This window comes from Cupressus sempervirens, chromosome 3, assembly GCF_028749045.1.
Source record: "Cupressus sempervirens isolate cs-2001-9-10 chromosome 3, ASM2874904v1, whole genome shotgun sequence".
Taxonomy (NCBI): domain Eukaryota; kingdom Viridiplantae; phylum Streptophyta; class Pinopsida; order Cupressales; family Cupressaceae; genus Cupressus; species Cupressus sempervirens.
This window is the reverse complement of record NC_143120.1, coordinates 118,023,011-118,045,861: the sequence shown is the minus strand read 5'-3', so window position 1 is coordinate 118,045,861 and position 22,851 is coordinate 118,023,011. Positions and strand designations below refer to the sequence as shown.

General features: G+C 32.7%; 1 pseudogene; it reads right to left on the bottom strand.

Moving 5' to 3' along the window:
* Positions 1-1,373: 1,373 nt before the first annotated feature.
* Positions 1,374-21,318, bottom strand: LOC149565052 (syntaxin-43-like; annotated as a pseudogene).
* Positions 21,319-22,851: the final 1,533 nt, after the last annotated feature.

The following is a 22,851-nucleotide window of genomic DNA, read 5'->3' as shown; positions in this document are numbered from 1 at the left end:
GACACTAGAGATAATGAACAATATCTTTATACAAAGTCAGGAAGTGATCTGTAATGTCAAATTTTAGAAATTATTTGTTAGTTGTTATTTCTAGTTGATTCAATTTTTTAGATAAAATACCTATTCAATCTCTATGCAATGCATATTTCAATTGATTTTTATTATTTCAACCCTGGTTGAAAATCCAACCAAAGACTTCCATTGTAGCCAAGATGTAGTAATGAAAATATTAGTCTCTAGAATCTTCTTGGTTTAAAAGATTTATAATTTGTTTAGTGTAAATGGACTTCTTTATTGGTTGGGCTTGTATTCTACTAATGCAAATAATCTCTATATTTTGATTTGCTCCAAGAGTTTCCTTATTTGTGAGGGGTTTCTCTACTTTAAATTGTATGTCCCTTTATTTAACTGTAAATAAGCTGGTTTTGTTGTTGAATGTTTTAGATGGCTTAAGATAAGATAAGATAAAATTATTAATGTCCACGAAAAACCAAAACGGTTTATGGGACTAAGCATACAAACAGAAGAGCTAGCCAAGCAAAGGCACCAAATGGTGACTAAAAAGGAACAAAGCAACAAGAAGAAAGACAAGGTAAGGACTAAGGGTCTTTCATTGTCAAAAAGAAATCCATAATAGAGAGGTACATCCATGGACAATCCATAGTCTTCGAATGTTGTGAAGAACCCCTATAGGACTGATGATGCCTGTAGAGACTGGTACAATGTCTGACAGATCTGGAATGTGAAGTAGTGGAAGGCCTTTTCAAACCCTACGGAGGAGACAAGGGAGAGAAAAAGGTGGTAATGAGCTGATCAAAAGTCCGTCTCTGATGAAAGGACTGCAGGGTATTCTCTCAAAGATGGGTGGCCTCTTGAAGATAAAGTGCTAAACACCGCTGATCAATATAACTGAAGAACATCGAGAGAGAAGAACAGTCTCTGAAAAGTTCATTTAGAACAATATTTTAGAACAATATTTTGTAAAGTTCATTTAAATCCTCTTTTTATATTCTTGTGTATCTTCTTTATTTTTAACAACACATTTAAATATATTTTCATAAATAAATATCAATATATTCACCAAATGCAAACCTAAACAAACCATAGATAAGATAAGATAAATATATTAATGTCCAACAAAAGACCACAACGTGGGTCTATGGGATTGGAAGCTTACAACAAGGAAAAAAGCAGACAAACGGAGCACCAAACGGTGTCCAAAAAAGAAGAACAAGCGCAACAAAAGAAGAAGAAAGCAGGAAAGATCACGGAAAAGATTAGGTATCCATCTTCACAGGGAAAAAGTCCAACAGTGACTGATCTGTGCGGCTACCAGAAGCCTTGTGATGAAGCTGAGTGCCACGAGAGGAGTGTCACTGGCAAAAAGGTCCCCTGCGGGGTCTCACTGATCTGGAACAGCCCGTGTTAGGGAAACTGTATGGTCGTTTCACACCCCGAGCTGGAGTTAAGGGCGAGAAGAAGGTTGTCATAAGTTGTGCCTGGGTCTGACTCTTGGGAAATGAAAGCTGTAAAGTATGGTCACGAAGTTGTAAGGACTTGCGGAGATAGAGTGCAATGCAACGCTAATCGGTGTACCTGAAAAAATTCGAGAGGGATCTGCAATCTCTAAATAGATAGTAAAATCTCCCTCTAATCTCGTAGTATATGGGGCATCTGAAAAGAAAATGAATCTCAGATTCTGCCTGTACTAAGGTACAAAGTGTACACACCCGATCTTCTAGCAATATGGTGATCGACCTGAATCCGGAGCTTGTGCAAGCCCACCCTAAAGGAGCCAAGGGAGATACCCAGGGCGTGAGTCCAGTATCTATGTAAGTACTCAGGGCATACAATAATCCCATCTCGGATAACTAAGAAGTGCTCAGCGTAGAAAGCCATCCTTGGACGTAGTCCCCCTGGAGGATCCACCTAGGTCCGTGTGATATACTTCCTGTAAATGTCAAGTCTGACATGCCTGTTCAACTCCTGCTGAGAAGGGAGTAGATGAGTAGGGGCATCCAATGAGAACTAGTAGGGAGGAAGATGATCAATGTCGATCCCCACTGAACACAGTAGGATAGTGTAATATCCTCCCCTATTTTTTTCCAATAAAGAAACTTGCAAGCTACTTTATGATATCAATTGATTTGCTTAATAACTCAACATAGCATTTTTGTCAAACACTTGGCACACATACTACAATATATAGGAAATCTGAAACTTCTTACTTGCTAATTCAATATTAATTTTTTGCCATGTAAATGTGCTCATACAATTGTTTAACATGCTGCAACAAATATCAGTCTCGTATTCAACAACTACAATGCAAAAGTATAAAAATTTGACAGAAGAAACCTGGAATTAGTTGCTGTAGTATTTTTGCAGATGTAGTTGGCAACCTTCTAAACCCTCAAATCAGCAAGAATAAACAATAAACTTGTTGCAAATACTGTTCACGCACTATAGCAAATTAACTATTCATCCGCACTGTAGCAAAACACTATTCACGCGCACTGTAGCAAAACACTAAATGAAACCCAGTGTGTTTGGAAACACCGTTAATCTTCTTGACTGTGTCTTTCAACAGCGAAGAGAATGCTAGCAAAGAGGGATTCCGTCCTCCAAGCCCGATAATCAGATATCCAGCAACATAACATTAATCTTCATCTAAGCATACTTAAAAGAAGCTCTTCCATTTCTTTTATAGTGTTCTCACAAGAGCTCAATCCTTCGTTTTCTCAATGTGAGATAAAACATAACTCCCTTTATGTAACTTATGTCTCCAATGTGTTATAAAATAAAGGGGACTCTTTTAATTTAAATATTTCCCACAAACTATAGTCTATGTATTAATAAAGTTAAATATTTAAATTTAACTTTATAAAATAGCTTTATTAATGCATAACAAATCTTATGAATGATAAACAAGTCTTCTTGTCAATTTTAAACAATTACCATCGACATACCGCTGCCACTGGATGTCCGACCATGTCCAAGATGACTTACTATAAATAGTAAGCATGCCCAAACTTGCCTCAAACCCCTCAGAAAGACCTGCAACTGAAACTATCTAGGCCAAATGGCCTCTAAGTCCCTTTAATGTCCTGGTTAGCCTACGGGACCGTGGGGAAATAGGCTAACGACAACATCATACTATGAATGCAAAAAAGGGGACATTACAGATAGTAGCCTGAGCATACCAACCACGGGCTCTAGTGGCAGGATCGACGTCAGCAATAGCAACTGAGGAGCAATACGCTAAATAAGGGTATCTGTGTTGGCCTTCCTTCGAGTCAGCAAAGCCACGAAGACGGTGGAGAAACTAGATCAAGTCAAAAATGGTTGCAAGTCTGAATGGGTGAGCACCGAACTCGGCCAAAATAATACTGTGGGGGGTAGAACCGTGACATCTAATAATCTGACGGAGGAGCATAATCTGGGTACGCTCGATCATGGCCCAATCCGAGTCTAAAAGAGAAGGACCCCAAACCACCAAACCATAGAGCATTGTGGGTCTTACTAAGGAATCCAGGAGGGATAACTTAGACGATGTATCCTGAAAGTGGTGTCTAAAGCACTGTCTCTTGAGCATGGCAAGGGAACCCAACCCTTTACTAGAGACAACTTTTGAGCTTGAGTGTATGTAGAAACAATATGACAAAAGCAATAAACTAGTAGAAATCAAATTAGTGGCCTCATGAAACATGTAATTTCATGCAAATCCAAACCCTATTGAAGAAAGCTATATTGCCAGCAATACAAAATACACAAATGACATGCATTGTATGTGCTGAAAAACTATTTTTATATACTTAGAGGATTGATCTGATCATGGGAAAGAAGAAGCTTCCTATTCAATTTTTTGAAGATGTAGTGAAACACAGAGCTTGTTTTCATAATCAGATGTTTAGCTTGTTTAAGAAAGCCCATGAATTATCTGTTCTTTGTGGACTTTCACTGGCTCTGATCGTTGCAAATGAGAACAAAACTCCATAATCCTATAAAGTTGGAGATTATGATGTCAATTGTGCTTCTATTCATACTTTTGTGCACTCCTCATACAAGAGCTTTTCACCACAACCTTCAAGTTGAGGAGGATGTGCACTACAAAATACAAGTGCTCATGTTACTGCACTTGCACTTGTTCATTCTGAAGTTGCACATTCAAGAAATGAAAATAAAATAGCATGTTTGGTAAATATAGAGAAGAGCTATTTATCTTCCAAATTGTCACACTATCCATAAACCATAATAAAAATCACTTGGATATGGATATTGCTCCTCATTATGCAGGTATTGTAATGGGGATATCTAATACAACTGGTACTGTGGCTGAATTTGTTGGTGTGAGCTTAATAGGTCAAATTCATGAGTCAACTAAATCTGCCCATGTGGATCTCTCAAATCCAAATAGCCCGACTAAGATATTTTGCATTCCAATATTCCTTTGTGTATGTAGTGTGGACATATTCTTAGTATTTGCAACAAGGGAGAGTTTTTTAATTAGGTCTCAACCATATTCTTTGCTACAGGGGGGAGATTTATTTGATTGTTCTCAACCATATTCTTAGTGTTTGCAATAGAGGACATAATTTTTTATTAGTTCAATTTATATTTCTAATGATAGATCAATTGCCTGATTCAGCTAAATATAATATCAAAGTTGACGCAAAAAGAATTGCACATTGTTAAAATTTAGGGAAAAATTTACTTATTATTAGTATAGATAATAAAAATTCGATGTATCTGATGTCAACATTTATCTAATGGTGAAAAGTTCATTTTTTCATTTGAGAATTTTAATTAACATTTAAATATTAAGAAGTAGAATAATATCATAGGATCTATATCATGGAGTTTTCCATATTTTTGTAGCAATTGTCAAATGAAAACAATTCAAACTTTGTAAGACAAATATTATACCTATTATAACACAATATCAAATTGGAGGTGATAAACCTAAAATAGGGGATCTCAAACATAATAAAAAACATTCTTAATTTTTTTTAATAAATAAGAATACTAAATTCTAGGGGGCATAGATTATATTTTTTAGGAAAATTTAGAATTACTTAATAATTAGGATTTTATGTATAAAAACACTATAAATTATAGTCTTGTATAGATACTAACAAATGCCTTTTACTTCGGGGTCAACCTCCCATCTTATTGACTGCTATCAATTACTTCAAAAACAAATGCATTTCAATTTTCAAATTTATTTACAAGTTCAAATGTTCACGACCTTGTTAAAGAGTGAAATTACCAATTGTTATTTTTGAAAATTCTTAACTTCTTTCCACAATAATTAATTTATATTAGAATTTTAAAAAAAAATATTTAAACACAAAAAAATTTAAAATTACATTTTAAAAATATTCTTTAAATTATTTTAAAACTTCTAATTTATTTATTAAAAATAATTAAATAAAATCAAAAATATTTATTTAAAATATAAGATTGTGATGTAAAATAAATCCAAATCAATATTTTTTTAATGTCATTTCTTACACATTTAATATGACAATTACATTAATGAAATTAAATAAAAATCTTAATACATATTTCTACACATGTTTTGATTATAACAATTTCACCCATTCTTCCACACTCATAAAAACCTTGATTGGCCTTAAAAATTCTGTGGACGGGAATCAATGGTACATTAAATATCCCGCACCGCCCTTATCTGAAAATCAGTGTAGTCTCCACTATGAAAATTGAGAGGTTATAATTTTCCAGTCATTCAGAAATTTCCATCAAAAAGACTTTGACTGTGACCAATCAACAATTTCAATTCGAACACATCTTCCACACGGGAAAGAGGGAGGAAATTATAACGGTCAATTTCAGACGCATAAGGACAGAAAATTATAGGGTCAAGTTTCCACGCGTTCAAGACAGAAAATATTTGCATCTCCCAATATTTTCCGCATACAAACAAAACGCTGAAATATTATTCATCAATTCTTCTACGTCTTCCAAATTCTCAAGACTTTGGTTGCCATTCAAAATTGCAATTCAGCTCGAAAAATTGCATTTGAGTTCTTGTAATATGGATGGTGATTTTCCAGCTTTCATATCTACACAGTTCACCATAAAAGGGATTTGGACTTGTCCAACAATTCTTTGAGTGGAAATATTCCAAAATAGTTGTTAGATCTTGCACCCTTCCGCACACTCAATCTCTCTTCTAAATTCAGTAAGTTTGGTGTTCGAGATATTGACATACATAATGAATAAGTTGCAAGGGAATATTTTTGTACCTTATTCCAGTGTAGAATTCTTGGACTTATCTGATAATCAATTTGATGGCATCATTCCACCAAGCACTTATTAATATGCCCAAAGTGGTCTCATTTATTTCTCACTTGCAAGTAATAATATTAGTAGTTCCTTTCCACATTCTATTTGTGAAGGGTATCAGATGGAGGTTCTCGATCTGTCGAATAACGAGTTCACAAGTAATATTTATGCAAGTTTTGGGAATTGTTCATCAATACTCAAGGTGTTGAAACTAGAAAATAATAATTTGGAAGGTAAAATGAGGAGCTTGGTTTGTTTTCAGACATTGAAATTGGTAAGTAACAGATTATTAGGGCCGATTCCATCATCACTTGAAAAGTGTACTTCTTTAGAGATTTTAGATTTGGGATATAATAGTATGCATGGAAGCATCCCAAATTGGATAGGGAACTTGATTGGTCTTCGAATTTTGGTGTTGAGAAATAATAAATTTAAAGGTGGAATATCATTAGAGTTAACAAAGTTAGAAAATCTAAGTCTTGATTTTGTCAAATAATGATTTTTCTGGAACTATTCCAAATAGCTTAAGAAACTTGAGAGCAATGAAAAATCAAACACAAATTGGAGAAGTTCTTCAATACTCAAATTCTAGCACAATGTCTTATGTGGATAAAATTGAAATATACAACGAAGGGCAATCTCTAGAGTATGTGAGATCTTTGGCATTGGTTCGATGTCTTGATCTCTCAAATAACAAGTTCTCAGGTGATATTACTCAAGATATTGGATTCCTTATTGGTCTAATGATTCTCAATTTCTCAAGAGATCATCTCAATAGAAAAATCCCTACTACTTTTGGAAATCTTGTTTCCTTGGAGTCACTTGATCTCTGAGGGAATAATCTTATGGGAAATATTCTCACAAAACTGTTAGAGTAATAAGATATTGCCTTATTAATTCAATCATTTTGATTTAATTATTAAGTCACTTATTATCTCTAGTTTACTTAAGCTAAACTTTAGGCATATAATAATTAATTCTTTTATTAATTATTACCATGCAACCTAGCTTTTTTCCTTAGGGATTTGATATCATTTCATAAGGATTGATCTATTTCTAATTTATTAATTCTCTTTTGATTATAGCAATCTACTTTTTTGCTCATCAAGAATGTCTCATCTATGGATTTGGCAATTCCTACCTCCATAGCTTTTTGCTTCTCTCTTTTGTAATAGGTGTTTGCATGCAGATTATTCTTGGGAGCTGTGGGGTTGAGCTTTTATCAACTTCAACAAGAACTACAATATCTCACATTTTTGAGTTACTTGGACATATCTTGTAATATTTTTTCAGGTAGAATACCACAAGGTGGTCAATTCTTAACATTTGATGAAAAATCATTTTCAAACAATAGAGGTCTATGTGGACTTTAAGTCAATATAAAATGTTCCTCCTCTCTTTTGAACAACACTTATTATGAAGATTTGAGTGAACAAAAGTGGGCCGAACATATGTGGTGGGAAGTGGGAATTGCATTAAGCTTTGGATTAGGGTTTTCACTTGTTATCACAATATTGTGTTTCAAGAAAAAATGCATAACAAGATGTTTCAAGGTTATGGATGATATTATTGTCATTCTTGATCAAACTATCCACGAAATAATATTTTGATATATTATGGTTATATTCATTTCTCTTCCACTCTCATTTTCCCTAAAAGATTTATTCCAATATCATATGCAATTAAGATTGTGCAATGGATATGAATATTTATTCTTTTGTTATTATTAATAAAAATTATTTATTTAAATAGTATATAATAGTACCTCCATGTATAACTTAATATAAAAAAGTATTTCACGAAAAAAACTATTCAAAATAAAATAGCTATAGAAAACTAAATTCAATTGTATATTTTGAACTCATTTATTAGTTGAATAGAGATTTCCACATAACAATATACCACATGTCCATTTTTACATGCATAGACTTTTAGCAATTCAAAATACTAGACACACTAAACAACTTTAGTATATATAATAAATTAAGTTTAACAATTTGTTACTAAGATTTTTACTTGATAGTGAAGTCAAATAGTGCACATAAAAAATTGTTTTACTTCTTATGAAGAATATGTAAGTGTAGGGAGGAACTCGTAAGGTGGGAACAAGGAATTAGATTAAGCATTGAATTTGAGTTTTTACTAATTATTATCATTCAAACAAAAATGTAGAGAAAATTGTTTCAAGGATATGAATGACATTATTTACATTCTTGTTTAAACTAATTTTTAAAAGACATTTTCCTATTTAAGTAAATGTGGTTAGAAATTTTTTATCTTGAACATTTTTTTATATTTTCTATCTTAGTTGTTGTAATATGGTTAGCTATAGTACTTTATGTTTTGGTTTTGATAAATGAGGCTCAATTTTTAGAAATATTACCTTTTCAAATGTTTTAATATAATAGATCATGTAATAGATAAAAATTAAACACCCACTTTAGTAAAAGGTATATATGAATACATTTATATATATTTCATAGAACATCGATGATGTTAAATATCTCTCTATTCGATCAATCAAATAAGGGAAAAGGTAAACTTGGACTCACCTACATAACCAAGGGGAGGCATAACTCTACCTCCTACCAACACTTCCTATCCCTATATAGCCAAGGGAAGGGATCTATGTCAGTTGTGCGGGCTTGACTTATTCATTGGGCTTGACCTATTTTCCATGGGTGATGCCAGTTGGGGTTATTGGAAAGGACAAGTTGTCTAAGTTCATCCAACTTTTAGGAGCAGGATGAGAACAAAAAATTATGTCCAAATATAAACCTAGAGGATTTTTCTTTGTGCCTTATGTTGGATCTTTATTTGCTTCACATTTCAACTTTATTTTAGCACAACCTTGAGATATATTAGTATTAGAAGGAAAGCTTAAATGTAGTAACACCTATATATAAGAATTGGAAGGGATATTAGTAGCCCCACATTATGGAGTGGAGATTTTTAACTCCCTATAACACATGCTATAGTATTTGGAAAATTCCAAGTGATTGTATCAACAAATAAGGGCTTTGTAGAGCTTGAGTCCCTGCCTTGTGCAAGAGAAAAGAAGTAAGAAGAATTGAAAGAACATATCTAAATAGGTTTTTTTAAGAAGCTGACATAATAGTTGTTCATGTAATATTAATATAAGTGTTATAATTATAAAATAGTTGATTTTGGATTGAACATCATCATAAATAAGCCTTTGAACATTGTCTATTACATGGTGAAGATCTAAAAAATAATCCAAGCCTTTGAACATTATCTTTGGGTAGTGTAATTGTATCATATATTCATTTCTTTTAAATAAAATAGATGACATTTCAATTTTATTCTAGGTTGGGATTTTTGATATTCATATATCAAGTAAGCTCACTTTTCTACTTTTGTATTGTAAGTAATTTTATTCTCAAAAGATCAAACATCTCAAGGTACCTTGTTATGTGATGAAATTCATGTTTTTGCTACAAATCAAATCTTACAAGCCTCATTTTAAGGTAATTATAATTGTCAATGGAGAATTGATATTAGCTTCATCCTATTTGTACAATTCCTCATGTAATATCCTTTGGTAGAATATGCAAAACCTTGAAACCATCGCTACTCATTAACCATCTACTAGATGGAATTCTTATAGCACCTACCCAGTATTGAATGTTAGTGAAAGGTATTCAAATACAACCAAATGATGCCCTACCACACACTATTCACTGCTTGACTATTTTGACAACAATAAATTACATTTAAAATAAAAATCTATAAGGAAAATATTGAATACAGATAATTTAATTTAATATTAAAAACTAGAAACCACATTAAAATGCACTAAACCTGCATGATATGACACATAAAATATAATACAAGATAATAATGAAAAGCATAAAATTAAAATAGCATTGACCATGTAGGTAGACAAAATGATGTTTGTTAGATTCATTTTATTTCATTTTTAAAGTTCAAATATGTCACTAACAATTAAATAAAATCATGAAAAGAAGAGATCACCATATTTTTCATAAATATTGATATTATTTACAAAAGAGACTTTATATCTTTATCAAACTCTTACATACATAAAAACATAGATAAATACATACACAAAATGTCAAATGGTCATTGCCATAAAAATCATCCTTATCATGTAATTTAAAAATTAGTGAATTTTGGTCAAAACTGTGAAGATGAGCTTGGATATAGCGTCTATGCATTTTCATTTTATGCCATTATCAACTTGTACTATTCATCTTTATTTTATGAACATAAAATATGGCCAAACTCTTAAACTTTTTAAACTTTTTAAGATAGAAACAAAATTGTATTTCTATACCAAAGCGACATGTAATTATCTTTCAACAAGAATACTATTTTGTAAAATCCCAACCATCCTTCAAAGTCTCCTATCCTTTAGCTGTCACCTAAATAAACACCAACTCAAACTTCAAAGCTTGCTCCACCGTCTACAATATGGAATAGAAATTTCCCATCGCTTAGAAATGTGGAGGAGAATTTAGCCTACATTAAATTTGAGATATAATTTAATGAAAACAACTGAAGATGGTATAAGAATTTGTCAATAGTGAAAGAGTTGTAGCAAACCAAACCATCTATATTTTCACAACTCATAAAATAGTTGATAGTTATTTATTAAGTTTATATCATATGGAGGAGTTTAAAAACTGATTCTCTCCTTAGTGCTATTGGAAGGTAAACACCATTAAATATCTATGATTATAAATTTAAGTATATGATGTTAGAGAAAGGTTGTCAGGTTAGGTAGGTGCATTTTATGACATCGTGCTGAAATGGAGGAGTAAAAATGCAAACCATATGAAACGTCTATTTAAATGATTTTTTGACTTAATTTCAAGGCTTTGATGCAATGGACCATAATATGTGTGTCTATAAAATATAGGATTAAAATAGCTAAGAGGAAGATGTGTAAGAAAAATAAATTAAAAATTAAAAAACTAATCAAAGACGTGAATTTTTTTATAGTGCTACATAGAATACAAACAATGATAGTGTAAGGAAAATACAAATAATAGGGTTACATACAAGAATGAGAGAAATTATGTTCGACATTAAGAATACGATACAATTAAGGACTGGGTCTTCAAGTTGGTGATTGTTGAGTTTCAATGTTACTGCATATTCATCAACCAATATTTGGAATGTGTGTTGGTTGTATTGCATTTAAGGTTTTGATAATTAATTCTAAATAGTTATTCACAACCTCCAATTATTATTCCAATTGATTTCAGTTTCAGAATTTTAAAGTTAAAAATTGAATTAAGATATTGTAACAACCCTAATTATCTCAGTGTTATATGGTCCCCCAAGTCTTACTCAATGAGTTCAACTTTTCATAGCCTCGCAAGCTCCTCAAGTGCCTAGAAGAACCATGGAAAGGAACATACATGAAGATAATGTTAAAAAAATTCACACAATCTACAATATTGTTGAAAAGCAACTGAGTGAGATTTTTTTAATTCAATGCAATACTTACCCCATATGGAAATAACACTAAAAATATGGTGGGAGAATGGAATGAAAGTAATGAATTTGTTTCTTGTACAGATGGTTATTACTCTAATATAATCACAATAGAAATTTAGGCACATAGTACATATTTCAAGAAGAGACACAAGATGGAGCTTGAGAATTTTTCTTCACAATATGGGCTCAAATATGTCTACTATAGAAGCTTCCAAAGACACCATAACCATACATATCAAGTCTTTTTTAATGTGGGATGTTTCCTTTGAATGATTCATAGAGATAATAGTTAGAAATTCATTTTAAATTAGCTCCAGTAAGCATAGTCTTGTCTTCCTTTGAGAAACGGAGAGGAACTAGAGAAGGGATTAAGATAGGTGTTGTTGTTCATAACAATATTTTTAGGTAAGGGAGCTATGCTATGACTAAGAGTAGTTTAACAAGATAACATATGGGTTCAGATGAGTTGAGCTTGAGGATTCAAGGGATGTGATATTGATTTGATATCCTCAAGATGCTAAGTTTGATGCATGCAAGATAAAGGGAACAAAGACCAAGCTTGACGTGTGCCTCTTTCCTCAAAGTAAGAATGCTTTTTAGATGTGTGTAAGCCACCGGCTTATTTTAGGTGCTCACTTTGATAACCTGTTTGGGATTGCACTTAGGGTTGTGGCAAAAGAAAATGGATAAGAATATGAACAATTTGATACTTTATGGATAATATTAGATTTTTAGAGTGTCAATGCCTTTAAGCAAAAAATTGCAAAGACATTTTAGTTATTTTTTGATAACCTTTAAAACTAATAAGGCTAGATGGAAGAATGTATTTAGCAAAAAAAACCTTGAGTAAAATAAAATGAATTGAGAAAAGTTTATTAGCCTTTGTTTGAAGAATATACATTTAATTACAGAAATAGTATGTTCTTCTATACTTTAAATGGCTCCAATTTCTATTACGCCATATCCAACACATGAGTAGCTAGGACATCTTTTACTGAAATTCTTTAAACTAAATTAAATACTTTGTGAAACTAATAAGTCATGAAGTGGTGATGAGCAACTGCCAATATAAGATCTAAACAATAATAATAATAAAATGTTACATGCTATTATCATTAATAAAACATTTAGCAACTCCAAGAAAGCTTTTGTTGTTTATTAAATCCATGCACACTATTGTAATACTATTAAATCTATAAGAAAAATTGTAATCTTTGAACAAACCTTCAATGGAAGAAAAAAATGAACAAGATCCATAGGTTGATCCCTTACTTGTTCGGCAATAGAGGCTAAAAGAAACCGTAAGGTTACTCATGCTTCAACCTTTCCCCCAAAAATAGAATTCATTGAACCCTATATTCATGCTACAAAATAGACTAGGAATCAAGATTTTGAGAGTATTTGATATCTACAGCCACAAATAAGTGTGTACATGTCTCAAATTTTGTATACTTATATTTTGACATTTGATGCAAACTGTTATTGCAGTCTAACCTTCTTTATAAAATAGAAATACAAGTAAACATTTATGTAATTTAAAAAAATCAACTACGAAAGGTGAATCCAACAATGGTGACTACTTCTTTTGGTGCCTCTGGATTGTATATACACAAACAATCCTAACGAATGTAGCTCAATGCATTAAAAAAAAAATCAATGGTGGACTTTACTTTCTAACAAATGGTATTAGAGCTTGGTCATAGGTTTGAATCCTCAAACCCTCGGACAATGCTGAGGGAGAGATATTTGGAAAAAATTTCAATGCTCCCTTCAAGATTCATGAGAGATTGATCTTTTGGTGCAATGACAACCCCACTCTAACAAATCAATATCAAACAAATACAACCATGTGGTAAAGTAATCCATGTATCAAAAACTTATGTAAATACAATATTATTGACCCCTCATTTAATATTGAGAAAGTTAAATTTTCACTTCATTATATATCCTTCCCCACTATTAAATTATTATCCTAGTGTGACACCCATATTAGATATATCTCCTACTATTAAAAGAAAACATATTAAATGGCCCCAAGAATCTAAACTCCTAGTGATTCTGTCCATCTAGGTTCCCCTAGGTGCACCACATACATATTAATAAAATAATACATTATAAACAATTTAGAAAATGCACATCTTATGCCAATAATTTTTAGCACAAGATCTAATTTACCAAGATTAAGTATCACATATATTCTAGATATGTTAAAGTAATTAAAGTAACTTCCACAAGGAAAAAATAAGAAAAAAGATTTCTTTAGCAATGCACAATGATTGAAATGATGATTGAGCATACTAATGTACAAGGGGTGCCTTGATTATAAATTCAAGGTGATGTAGGATGATAACTACCCTTGATAAAAATATTAAATGCATGACACAGCCAATAAGTGTTACATGGGAAAAACTATAAAAAGGAGAGAAATTGCTTAGGAGATGAAAACAAGGAAAACACAAGTACAAACTTAATATCTATAAACTTAAATTGATTAGAAGGGATGTGATGAGGTACAAGTAGATTGTAAAATTTTGACACTAGCTCTTTAATTAATTAGTGAGCCTCGCTATTTTTTTCAAAAAATATCAAGGATATGCTTTCAAGAAGAAAAATATTCAATGATGCTCACTGTTGGGATATGAAGCTCGACAATAACATGACCTTTGAATTCTCTACTCTCTTTGTATTCAAAGAGTTATTTGTATAAATGACTGTGTGTAGTCATGTGTTGCATTGGATATTGTTTAACATAAAAGCTCATTGCTCAAGTGTTGATGTAGCCACAAGTTGTGGTGAACCCCAATAAATCTGTGTATTTGTATTTGTTAGATTGTGATGATTGATCAGGAAAGTACTGTACATACTTCATAAATTTTTTGGGGCTCAGGGCATCGCTCCAAAAAAAAAAATTGGGCCTTATTTTATCAAGATTTTGGGCCAACATGTAATTATTAATTATAACCCTCAAGCAATTAAAATACTTGTATAAAAGAGCTCAGGGTTAGGGATTGTTTCATAGTTGTGATGCAAAATTGGTTCTTGTGGCAGTATTGAGTTGTAAGGGATTACGGATTGTAATCAGGTTATAATCACTGGATCGTAATAATATCAGACTTGCTATTTGGTGGACGTAGCCCAGGGATTGGGTGAACCATGTTAAATCTTGGTGTCTTGTGTTCTTTTTTGTGTGATCTATTATTTTCTGTTATTGGTTATATTTGCATGTAATTGTTATTTTTGTTCGTGATTTAATCCTAACAATTGGTATCAGAGCGAGGTTGTTTTTCAGTTATCCTCTATAGGAAAGTGTCATGGTTGAGTGGGAAAGATGGCAGACGAGGGTAAGCTAAGGGTTGACAAGTTTAATGGGCAGAACTTCTAGTTATGGAAGATGCAAATGGAAGACTATCTTTATCAGAAGGATTTATGGAAGTCGTTAAAAGGCAAAGCCAAGAATCAAGAATCTATGTCAAATGATGAATGGGATCTTTTGGAAAGAAAGGCACTTGGAAGCATTCGATTATGCCTTGCACCATCGGTGGCATTTAATATTACAAAAGTGAAGACAATTGAAGAGTTGATGAAAACCCTAGCGACATTGTATGAAAAGCCCTCTGCTTCAAACAAGGTATTTCTCATTAAGCGTTTATTTAATATGAAAATAGCAGGCAGATCTATTGCAGATCATTTAAATGAGTTTAATACTATTACTAGTCAGTTATCTTCTGTGGGTATCAATTTTGAGGAGGAAATTAGGGCTCTCTTGATTTTGTGTTCTTTGCCTGAAAGCTAGAATGGTTTGGTAATGGTTGTGAGTAATTTTGTTCCTAGATCTAGTACCCTAAAATATGATGATGTGATCGGTGTTATTTTGAGTGAGGAAACTCATAGGAAATCCTTAGGTGGATCTACATCAAGAAGTGCTTTGAATGCACAAAGTAGGGGCAGAACGACTGAGAGGGGAAGTAATTCCAAAAATCATGAGAAATCAAGAGGAAAGTCAAAGGGGAGGAGGTGTCAATCGAGAGGACAAATGACTATTGGTACTATGGAAAATCAAGTCATAAAAAGAAAGATTGTTGGAATCAAAAGAAAAATGAAGGAGATAAACTAGATAGAGACAAGGAGGCAAATGTGGTAAGTAACAAATCCAAAGAGGATGCTTTGCTTCTATCTTTACAAGGTGTTGATGATTCATGGGTTTTAGATTCTAGTGCTTCATTTCATGCTACACCTCATAGAGGTTATTTCATTGATTATGTCCAAGGGGATTTTGGGCTTGTTTACTTGGGGGATAATGAACCCTGTCAGATTGTTGGAAAGGGAAAAATTAAGATTAAGTTGCAGAATGAGAATCATTGGCTACTACATGAGGTAAGACATGTTCCAAGGCTGAGTAGGAATTTTAATTTCAGTAGGGAAACTCGATGATGAGGGTTATGTAGTTACTTTTAGTGATAAAAATTTGAAGGTTTCAAAAGGTTCCCTTGTAGTAGCAAAAGGTGTCACTAGTACATTTGACCTCATTTTTTGACAAATATTGGTCAAAATTTGGACCAACCAATTGGTCAAAAAAAATTTCATTAAAATTTTGACCAACTTACTGGTTGGTCAAAATTTTGACCATTACTGGTAGAAAATTGCCAAGCATTAGTCAAAATTTTGACCAATGCTTGGTAGAAAACTGCCAAGCATCGGTCAAAATTTTGACCCATGCTTGGTAGAAAACTACCAATGCTTTGTGAAAATTTCAACCAATGCTTGGTCAAAATTTTTTTTGAGGCATTCCATAAAACAGTTCACATGCCTTGCCTATGATTTGACATTTTGCATGCATCCTGCACTCTCTCATCCAGCTGATGGATTACAGAGAGTGATTTGAAACAATGATGCTAAAAAACACACACAATCAAATCCAAAATGAACTTGCATTACAAATGGATTGTGGAAATTTGATATTGTTAATTTTACATGCATGTCTACCAGGATAATCACAACTTAAACATATATATAATAGATCATAGTAGATCAAAATCTATTATATATATGTTTAAGTTGTGATTGTCTTGGTAAACATGCATGCAAAATTAACAATATCAGATTTCCACAATCCATTTGTAATGCAAGTTCGTTTGGATTTGATTGTGTGTGTTTTTTATAATCATCCTTTCATATCACTCTTTGTAATCCATCATCAGCTGGATGAGAGAGTGTAGGATGCATGCAAAATGTCAAATCATAGGTAAGGCATGTGAACTATTTTATAGAATTTCTCAAAGAAATATGGTCTCTTTAACTTGCACCACAGACTAACATTGAAGCATTAGTAAGGGGAAGTTGGCAAGGTTCAAGAAGAGGAAACAACTATAGAAGAAGAAAGTGTTTTTCCTTGCTGGTCAGGTCTCTCCAGTTGTTGGTGATCCCAAAACCCTTTGATCTAGCTGAGATAAATAGTCCAAAATGTTCTAATGAAACTTTAAGGGCACTAGTGGAAGACTTCAGCAAGTATAGGTTCACATGCCTGAAATTGTCAAAACAAGTGTTGCCATCAGACCAAATGTGTCCAATATAGTTATTTCAAGCTTGATGATGAAGATATGGAAGCAATGGAGCACACTTTTATAACATTATCTAGGAATTGCAACTGCTTGCAGCCCAAGAGATAGTTACTATAATAAAGGATGTGATGAGGGGATAGTTACCATCATAAAGAACATGATGAGAAAAAGCAAATATTTCCCACCAAATGAGGAGGAGATAAAAGGTCATAAAGCACGGTTAAACATATGACTAAATGGAAGGTGAAAGGGAACCATACAGTAATGGTTTAAGTTTCTCCACAAGAATGAAATGGAGCCATATATCAGCTATGCCCTGATATCTTAGATCTATAATAGTCAAGATAAGAAATTATGTTAAATAATATTTTTTTATCAATAAATTGAGGATTCAATGTTTGAATACCTAATCATTCAATTCAATGTTTGAATGCCTCATTAAGGGGTATATTAAGACACTTAAAGTATATTGAATAGTAGTAATTTCTTGTTTCTCATTAGCAAGTGTTATTTCAAATTTGCAAGTAACATTGCACTACCTGATCAATCACAAGAGTTGATAGGTCTTTCATTATTTGCTACAGCTGATTTACTAATTCAACAATCTGCTTGGGATAGCAATACAAAAATAGATAATTTAGTTTCTGATAGAACTGCAACAAAGTAGGTACCACAAAAGAAATATATGCAGCAAATACAATTGGAAAGAGTGAAATTAAAGTTGTATCACCTAGAGAATTTCTCTTTCCCTTTCAGCTGTTAGCACTTCTATTTTCTTCATCCTAGCTAGTTGTTGTGTACTGAAACCCTATGAAAACAATTGTAACCAAAACTCAGAAAGTCAGAATACAGGCATATCTTGATCCCAATGAGAACAAAACTTATTCAAACACTCAAAATTCCAAAACTTCCTGAATTCTTCAAAAACAATGAAAAAAAAAAGAGAATCCTCTTCACCAAGTCAAAAGATTGATCATCCTTGTATCTAGTTTTTGGACCATTCAGATGCATGCCCATGTCAACTTCATCTGATCCCTACACACAAAAATAATTCAAATAAACTCATTCAGTATATGGCACTATTAGCCATTCTCAGACTAGACGCACATCCTAAATAGGACAAAGTGAACAACACCACACATCTTTTTGTTGTCATAAGCACTGTAGATAAGCATTTTGCTGTTTACGAAACTCCATTGAAAGTGCCTGGAGATCTGTGGCAAGAGATCTCTGCATATAGAATAAATTCATTTGATCATTAAGTATAATGATAATGAGATTCTCCATACTGATGTCTTTAAATAGGACCTTGTTTATTGATTTAATCTCTTGATCATAACTCACATATTCTAACAGTTGTATTTTATTGGCTAGAAGACACACCTGAACATTCTTCTGAATGTTTGCATCCTCCAATGTGCCTTTCCCTGAAAGCTTTTGCAGCATCTGCTCACTTCTTTTCAGCAAGCATGTTATCTCTTGGGTCAGTTCTTCAATTACATGCTGATCTGTTGTTGTGTCTCCAAATGTTGGCATCAATGCCTTAGCATAAGACTTTGTCAGCACAACAATTTTACTGTGTGTGTGTTGTATGTTAGTTACTATCTCTTCTGATATATCCACCCATGTTGGAGGTAGGCCAATAACTACAACATCTCCACTATGAAACACACACATGCATTTAAGGTTTAACATACTAATTTTCAAAACATAATAGAATTTTATTAGTAGATGGACTCCACATCAAATCCAACTCAAAAGAAAAATGTGAGTTTTATATAAACAAAATGCTACTGTTCTAAGTACAGGAAACTATACTTTTAGTAAAGGCTAAGCCAAACTACTCCAAATAACAAATCAAAAACCTATTCCATGGTGAAAAGAAAAATAACGATTTTGGCGGATACAATTTCATATCTAGAAAAAATACAGGAAATGCTTTGATTTGTTTTTATTTATCAAACTTCTAGAAGTTTCCAAAAAAAAAATAGAAGATATTGCCTACAAAAAATATTGACCAAAAGAAAGTGCCTTGGCATCTATTTTGTATCCAGTGGATTGCTTCCCATGTTGCTTGGGAAAATGAATGTCGCACATCTATTTTCACAACTAATTTATTGTTGAAATTAAGCTGCCAGAGGAGGTGAAGAAATACCCAATTCCATTAGATAATGCATGGCTCAATGTAGGTTCTTTCACTTTGGCAATGAAAGGTTTCAAATATTTTTAAGTAAATTGAAGAAACTGGGATCTTTCCCCACAATCTACATTTGAATAAGTTAATAAATCAATGACAGTAACCCGAGCATGTTTTCTTGTTGGCACAAACACTAGAGCTAGTTTGCCTCCTTTTGCATGCTAAATTATTGATGTGTAAGTTGGCCTGGTCATTGCCTACATTTGAGCTTCAAAGTTGGCTATATCAACACCTTGGATATGAATCTCTAATGGTACAAGATGGACACCAGGGGGGGGAATTAGAAAGGCCATGTGTAGCTCCAATCCACTCACCAAGATCTTTAACATTTGCAAGTGAAGTGGAAAGAGCAACAATGCGAATATGATTTTCAATTTGAGGACAAAAAAGATTGGCAAATCAAATTAGGAACTATTGAGATTAAAAACAACAAGAAAAGATTAGAGAACCTATTAATGACAAAGAAACCTGAATTACACTCAGGAATAGGAATCTTCTTTGTTATGTATTCACATACAACATCAATGTTGTACTTTAGTTGTGTAGATATTGGTACAACTGGAGCTCCATCAGCAATAGTACCCGAATAGAACCAAAACATTTACAACACCTTAGAGTCACGAGGAAAAACAAATGCCGATATCAAAATTGGTAACAATCATCAATGCATTTAGCATTGAGACTAAATATATTTAAAATGCACAAAATGAATTTCAACTTACCTGAATAAATTTTTGAATTGCCTCATACTAGTTGTTTGCTACACTCTCCTAGGTCAAGTCAATTTTGTTCTGTAGAATAATAATATGCTGAAGATTTGCATAAACAAATTACAAATCACTAAACTAAGTTATTATTATACACATTGGGCAATCAACAAATGAAACATATCGTAAAAGCTTCATGTGTGCATTTTCAAATCTAAGGACATCACACAAAGGACTACCTTCCTTTCCACTACCATATGCCCTGCAATGTGAATTGAATGATGTTACTTATTTACCATGCTCCAAACCAAAGAGAAAAGCATCATTAATCACCATGCTCCAAACCAAACAAATATTAATGTTGGAGGAAATTGGAGCGACAAAATTCTGAGGAGATCTCTGGTCTGGTTAAAGAAATGGTGGACATTGGAGGTAAATGTTGCAATCTTTGAATAACCTGCAATAAAAAAAACTTATTCCATGGAAATGAAAAGAAGGGGGGTAAGGGGTTAATAGGTCTTACCCCCCTAAAACAAATATCTAATAAGTCACCTATTCTCAAAATAGGAATCAGTAAAACTATTTAGCACCTTACACTTCTAGCTTTGGTCACAAATAGAAAGATACATATACAAAGGAGAGAAACTTTCGTAAAAGTGTTGAGCAACTTTTGTTAGAAAGCAAGTTAACTTGTTTAAGGGGCTAAAAATGCCCTAACTCAACCCATACACCAATTGTCAATGCTACTTTTTTTTAATGTAAATACTAAATAAGTTTGCTAGCACTGCAAGCCTATTTACCGGCATACAAGAAGAATAAAAAGAAGTCTCCTTCCTATGAACATAGACAGCTTAAAGTGGTTATAGACTCCTTGGTACATTTTGACCTTAATGATATACACTATGTTTACATTTGGTATGTTCATGTGATAATTGACAATCCAAACAATTGCCTAGGGATCTACAAGGTGAAATGTAAGGAAAGACAACATATGTCCACTATGAACTTTGACAAGCACAACAATATAAGAAAAATTGAATACCTCTGCTTGGCACTCCTCCATGACAACTTTTCCAGCTTATGCTTTTAGCTCACAGGCCTTCCTCCATCTGGTTATGTCTTCTTCTGCCACTGTAATATCCTTCATGAGACCTTCAACCTTTCAAGATGACAGAGTGGATCAATTAATCATTTGTTCCTAATGAAACCTATCCCTACAAACTTCATAAATAAACATCTATCAATTACCACCATATAAATTGAAGATTAAAATGAAAACATTGATATTTTTTCATTTCTTTTAAAACTAGTATATGAATACATAGAATATCCAAAAGTGTTATTACATTTCCTGTTAGTGCAATTTCCCTCTCTTCAAGTTCTTTAACACGTAACTTATTTTTTGCCAGATCTTGAGCTTGGCTTACTGAAAGTTCTCTTAAATGCTCAACTTCTTCTTTGAAATATGACAGCAAAATGAAATTAAAGTGAAATATTTAGCAACTAAAGAATGATATATAACTTCAAGAATGTGTAAGATGCCTTACTCCAACAAAGAATATATTTCAAGTGTTTCACATATTGCTTAGCTTCAATTTCACAAGCTACACAAATATATATAAAAACAAAGCAAGCATAAAATTAGTCAGCGAGAATACATATTATGATTTTGCAAAGATGTTCACCATTATGAAATGCCTTTGTTGTCAAAACACATACCTTGACACTTACAAAGAATGTCACAGTTCTGTTATTTCATGTTGCATAGTTTTTACTATATTCTCCATGGAAGAAGCCTAGGTTGAAAAATAAAAAATAGAGTATTAAGTCCATGTTTTCCTGCACATACTTTCCTGCCAAATAAACTGATAAGATTGACATTTAATACTATATTTATGTGAGCTTACTAATAGAAGGAGGAGTGATGAGATAGTAGAAGCTATCAACATGCCTAATCTTAACTCTCACATTGTCATTTCTGAACTAAAACATAGATAATAAAAATGGTCATTCCTAAGACATAATAATTCAGCTCATGGAATGTCACACCCCACCATGAAGGATATCAATGCCTTAGAAAAATTCAAGACTTCACAATTTTCCCAAGTAGAGTGATCAGAAAGAATTATGAATGAACAACAAACAGTGATGGGCTTAATGATAAATAGCAATTAGAATATTAAACAATGAAGCAATCTTAATCAAAGAAAACTTAAAAGTAACTAAATTCTTTTAAAATAACAATCCATAAAGATGTGTCAATACATTGTGACAATTAATAAAGGTGCATCAAGGAGGAGACCCAACCCCTCGCAAAAGGGCAACCATCCCAAAGGTTGCACATCTTGAGGAGAATGAGAAGATATAAAGCTAGGACTAGATAGGAGAGAGAAAGGGCATGGAAGATCATCAATAGAGATTTAATACATATAGAAATCAATTAAAAGAAGTGGATCCACGTTTGTTATATCAAGAAAACATTGGGGAGAATAACATCCACAAGTTTGAACATCTCAACACTCATCCAAATCAGGCAAAGATCATTGTGAACAGAAAATACAACACAAAGGATCAGATTGGAAGAAGTCATCTCTAG